Below are 4993 nucleotides of genomic sequence, written 5' to 3' on the forward strand. Positions count from 1 at the left end.
TCAGACTTGCTGCCTGCATCCCAGAGATGCCTCCTGGCAGGGCTCATTTCTGCTCTGGAACCTTCTATGAAAATCTGTGCCGCTCTGGCCAGGAACAGGAAGGGTGGTCCCTTTCTCTCCAGTCAGAGAAAGAAAGGGAGAAGGAACTCCAGGGTGCGGTGCCAGCTGCCTCCCTGACCCCCACCCCCACCCCCAGCTGCGCATGACTTAAATCGGCCCCAGCACCAGGTTCAGCCTGGAAGGGCGAGTTCACAATCAACATCACCGCCTCTCTCCACGGAAAAGGACCAGAGAACGAGGACCGCTTCCCGGCTCCCATGGGTCTCCCGCAGCACTTGGAAAGCGCGAGGCACAGGTTGAAAACTTTGCTCCCCTTACTCTATCCCTACCGGCCGGCCCCTCCCCAGGGAGGGTCCCACCTCAGGGCAGACATTCTGTACGCCTAGGAAGAATTCTTCTGACCCCAACCCACGGGTGTGCAGGGAGTTCCGACCTCCCCTACTTGATGACCACTCTCCCCTCCAAGGCCGCTGTAGCCTCGCTGCTACTCTTTCACACTCTGCCTTCTCGAGTGGCTTGGACCCGGCACACCCCATTCGGGTAGGGAGAGATGCCCAACTGTCCCCCAAAGAGCGGCTCGAGCCACCTCTTTTGGAGGGGCGCTGTCATCGCGCCCCTGCCCCGCGCCCCCCGCACGCCCAGCCCGAGCCAGGTACAACAAACCTGGGCGCGCCGGGGTCGCACACGGAGAGAGTCTCTCACCCCCGATCCCCGCAACCCGGCAGCCACGGAAGGATATGGGTTACAGACCAGCCAGAGACACCAGCTGCGCGGCCGCGTGGTCTGCCCAAGGCAGAAGAAGACAGTGGCCGCCAACGCCGGGTACGGGACGGGTTGCTCCTCGTTGGCGCCCAGTTCCGTGCTGTGCTCAACCGCTGGACTCTCGGGGGTCGACGCGCTGGGCCGGGATCCCCGATCCACCTCGCGGCCCAGCACCCCAGGGTTGGCCGGGGACGCCCCCGCTGCCGCCGCAGGGCCGGGGACCGGCGCGCCCTGGGGCACTCGTAACTCGTCCGCCGCCAGCGTGCCCTCGGTCATGGTGGCGGAGGGCAGCACCTGTGGGGGACAGGCGGTGACCGGGCCCCAGGAACGACAGCCTCGCCCGCCTCGGGCTGAGCAGAGCTTCGGGAACAGCCGCGGCCTCCGGGATGTCTTTGTCTTTTCTTATTAGAGACAAATGCGCCCCCTCCCGCCCCCTCCCTCCGGCGAGGGCTGGGCGGCCCCTCCCCCACCAGCGGGGCCGAGGCGGGTACTCCAGGGGTTCCTCGCCCGCTGCGCTCAAGTTGAAAGGGTCCCAGCGCGCAGTGGGGCGCGTGTCCTCACCTCGCTCTGGCAGCCGGCGGTGTCCCCGCGGGCATTGCCCAGGCCGCGCAGTCACCGCGGACCCGGCACGGCGTTTGGCTCCGACAGGAGCACCGCCGCCCAGGCTCGCGCCCCCGGCCCGCCAGCTCCCGGCTGCGGCCGCGGCGCCTGCTCCCGCTACGGCTCCGGATGGCCAGGCAACGACAGGGGCCCGGGCGCGGAGGGGAAAACTGGGCGGATGGGTGCTGGTCGAGGGCGCGGGCGGGGGGTGCGGACCGGAGTCGGCAGAGGCAGCGGCGAGAGAGCGAGCAAGCCCGGAGCGTGTCAGCGAGCAGCGCAGGAAACTTCGAAGTGAGTCTCGGAGGGGGGGCGGGAAGGGCGGGGCCAGCGTGGGGGCGGGGCCAGCGTGGGGGCGGGGGCGAGCATGGGCTAGGGGCGCCCCTCTCCTCCCGGGGAAGTATAGGGGCGCTGCCGAGAGGGGCCGCTCCCGTCCTGAGGCGCGCGCGGGAGGGATCCCTTTCCCATCTCGGAGGATGCCCCGCCCCTCCAAGGTCTGGAAGGTTGGGGGTGGACCCCGCCCGCCCCCTCACCGCACCCCCCTCCCTCTCCGGGGCTAACAGGGCGCCAGGGGGCGCTCGCGGAGAAGCTTGGGGTGGGGAGGGGGAGTGGCGCCGACATCCTTCCTGCCCCCAACTGCGGGGGCGGCCCGAGCCGTGGAGGCTGGCCTTCCCGAGCCGCCCCTGCCCCCACCAAGACTCGGGCTAGGGTCTGCAGGGGCGGGCCTGGGCAGACAGTGCTCTTCGGCCACGACCGGTAGCTGCATGCCCCACCCCCCCCGCCGTGTGTGTGTGTGTGTGTGTGTGTGTGTGTGTGTGTGTGTGTGGTGTGACAGTGCGTGTGTGATGTGCTGCTGTATCCGTGGGTGGGATTCTGGGCGTCCCTGCATCCGCACCTCCCCGACGCAAGAGTACGCGCGCGCGCGCGCGTGTGTACACACACACACTTATGCGCTCTCCCGCTGCAGATTTTTGTGAACTTCTCCGGTGCCCCGCCCCTCGTGGGACCCTGTGGGACCCAGTGGGACCCTGCCGGAGAAACCAGACTCTCCTGCAACCCTGCACTCTCACACTAAGCACACGAGGGACAGATCATCAAAGCTCCTGTGCTCCAGGGGTCCCTCCACAGAGTAGTCCCCGTGGGGCTCACTGCCCTCGGGAGCAGCCTGCACCACAGGGTCTGGTCCAGGCCAGCAGGCCCACAGAGGACCCATCCACCCTGAGAGCCACCCCCTTCAGACACCAGGCATAGGAAGGAATGTCCCAAGGACAGTGTCACTGCCACTTGAGGTGTCAGCAGAGGGGATCTGGGGCCTGGCTCCTGACTCCTCACCACCTCAGTGCCCACACTGGGCCCTTCACCCCGTGAAGGTCTGCCCTGCTATTCACTTCTCCCAGGACTATCATCAGTCTGCCTTCACAGTGGAACCGTGTAGCTGGGCGCATGACTTCCCCATACCCCAGCCAGGTCAGGGGATCCTCTCCCTCACTCCTTCTTAGCCCACTCTCAGGGTGAAGGAGAGACCCCCAACTCATGGACAGAAAGATGGATGACTGACCATCATATGCTGGTTCCAGGGGCTTTGTCCTCAACCAGCTGCTGGGGTAGGCAGGGGCTAAGGGCCCATCTGGAGTCCCCAACCTGAGAGGCTCTGGCAAGGTCACTGCCAGCTTGGGCTTCTCCACCTTCAGGATGGCACTGTGGAGAGTGAAGCCATGGGGCAGGGAAGGCCCCAGTAGGCAGCTTTGCCCTGCTCCTTGCCCCCTGGGCCCTGGGATGGGTACACTGGCCCCTGGGGTGAGGAAAGTCCTAGAACTGCAAGACCATGTGTCAGCTTAGGTGCAGGTCCTGGGCAGTGTCCTGCACAGGCCACTCATTGCTCAGAGGAACCTCCGCTTGCGTATGTGAACTTTTCAAGAAAAGAAAAACATTTACTCTACTTTAATGCTACTGCTTTGTTGTGGAGGGTCACAGCTCCTAATTAAGGTCTTCAAAGAGCAATTAGGGCCTTTACCACCAAGGGGAGGGAGCTGGGTAGAGTCCAAGGCCTGGGAAGCTTGCAAAGATGGGGCAGACACAAAAGCTCTAGCAGGATCCTTATTGGGTCCCCTGATCCTTTTCATACTGCCTGCTGTTAAGATGAGACTCAAAACTGGTTAGTGATCTTTTGGACAAAAATTACTGGGAGGTGGACAGTGTGCCAGGCCCTGGGTAGAACTGGAGTTACAGCAGCTGTGACCAATCCAGCCCTGTCCTTGTTCCCTGCAGCTTCATCCCAGCAGGGAGGCAGCCAATAAACAAGTCCTTGGACAGAGGAAGAAAACATTCCCAAGCAAAGTGTCACAGAGAGAGCCAAGACAGACAGAGGTAGGAGACCTACTTGGGGATAGTGGAGCAGCCAAAAGAGGTACAGTGGTTCTTCCAGCAGAGAGAGCAGCCTGTGCAAAGGCTCTGTGGCAGGTAGGAGAGAGCTGAGGAGTGAGGAGAATCAGAAATCGCAGGGGCCCATGAGCTGGGCTAAGTGGGATGGAGCAAGCAGGGGTTCTCATGGGGCCCGGGGGAGCAGGGAGGAAGCTGCGTAACATTCTAAATGTGACAGGCTGTCACCCTCCTGTCACGCTCTGTCCTCAACATGACCCTCCAGAGACAAGACCCATGTATTTTTTAAACAGACATTATTTTTTAAAGACAGCATCTATAACCTGACAAAACCTCTAGCCTTCAGGCATCCCGTGGCCCATTTACAGACCCACGAGACCACTCGTGCAGTCACCTGGAGGAGCATTTTCCATCCCAAGGTCTTGGAAAGAAGCCTCTTCCCACCATCATCTACTGCATTTGACTGAGCTGAGAACCTGCCAGAATTATTCTTGCAGGGCTCTGCATCCTCTGGGAAGAGGTCCAGTGGGGACGACCCCCACACGTGCTGGCTCTGACCTGCTGCGTGGGGCTTCCACTGGGCTCACTGTAATGCAACTGAGGCCTGAGCTCATTCAGGTGGAGGGAGACCGGCTAGAAGTAGAGGATGGCCTCACCCTGGAGAAGGGAAATGAAAAGCAGATCATAAAGAGATATGAGATGAGAAAATGGCATAAAAACAATGAAACTGTGATACATTCATATTGCTAGAAAGGAATGCTAGAGAGATGAAGTATGGGACAATTGGAAATTGGCATTAAAGTTGTTTGATTAAACTGTACAGAGTGTTCAGATGTATTCTTTTTAATCCTACAATCCTCTAGAAAATTTGGTTCTGTTTTTTGCTATTTCTTCTTCTTAATTTTTTTTTTTAACTTTTTAAATTTTTTGAGGGCAAAGCTTTTCCTTGACAAAGATCTGGTGGTGGTGGTGGGGGGGGGGGTGCAACAAATATCCCATTTACTCAGTCAGTAGGAAGTGGAGGTAAGACTTGTGCCCAGGAGGACTCAGACCCTTAGGGCATGGGACTGTGGTCACGGGGTTCAGGCCACCTCAGGGGGACCCCTTCACCTCAGCTGGCTGGATGAGACTGGGTGGTGGGGCAGTGGGCAGCATGGTCACCTCTGCCAGGGCCTATGGGTACCTGTCCAAGCTT

At 60.8% G+C, this 4993-nt stretch overlaps 1 long non-coding RNA gene across 1 annotated transcript; it reads left to right on the forward strand.

The window, feature by feature from the left end:
* Nucleotides 1-1399: 1399 nt before the first annotated feature.
* On the forward strand, nt 1400-4618 carry LOC150009510 (uncharacterized). Its single transcript, XR_016511178.1, has 3 exons — nt 1400-1713; nt 3688-3786; nt 4138-4618. It is a non-coding gene; the product is annotated as an uncharacterized LOC150009510 (long non-coding RNA).
* Nucleotides 4619-4993: the final 375 nt, after the last annotated feature.

Source organism: Furipterus horrens, unplaced genomic scaffold (genome assembly GCF_987537825.1).
Source record: "Furipterus horrens unplaced genomic scaffold, mFurHor1.1.pri manual_scaffold_5, whole genome shotgun sequence".
NCBI lineage: Eukaryota > Metazoa > Chordata > Mammalia > Chiroptera > Furipteridae > Furipterus > Furipterus horrens.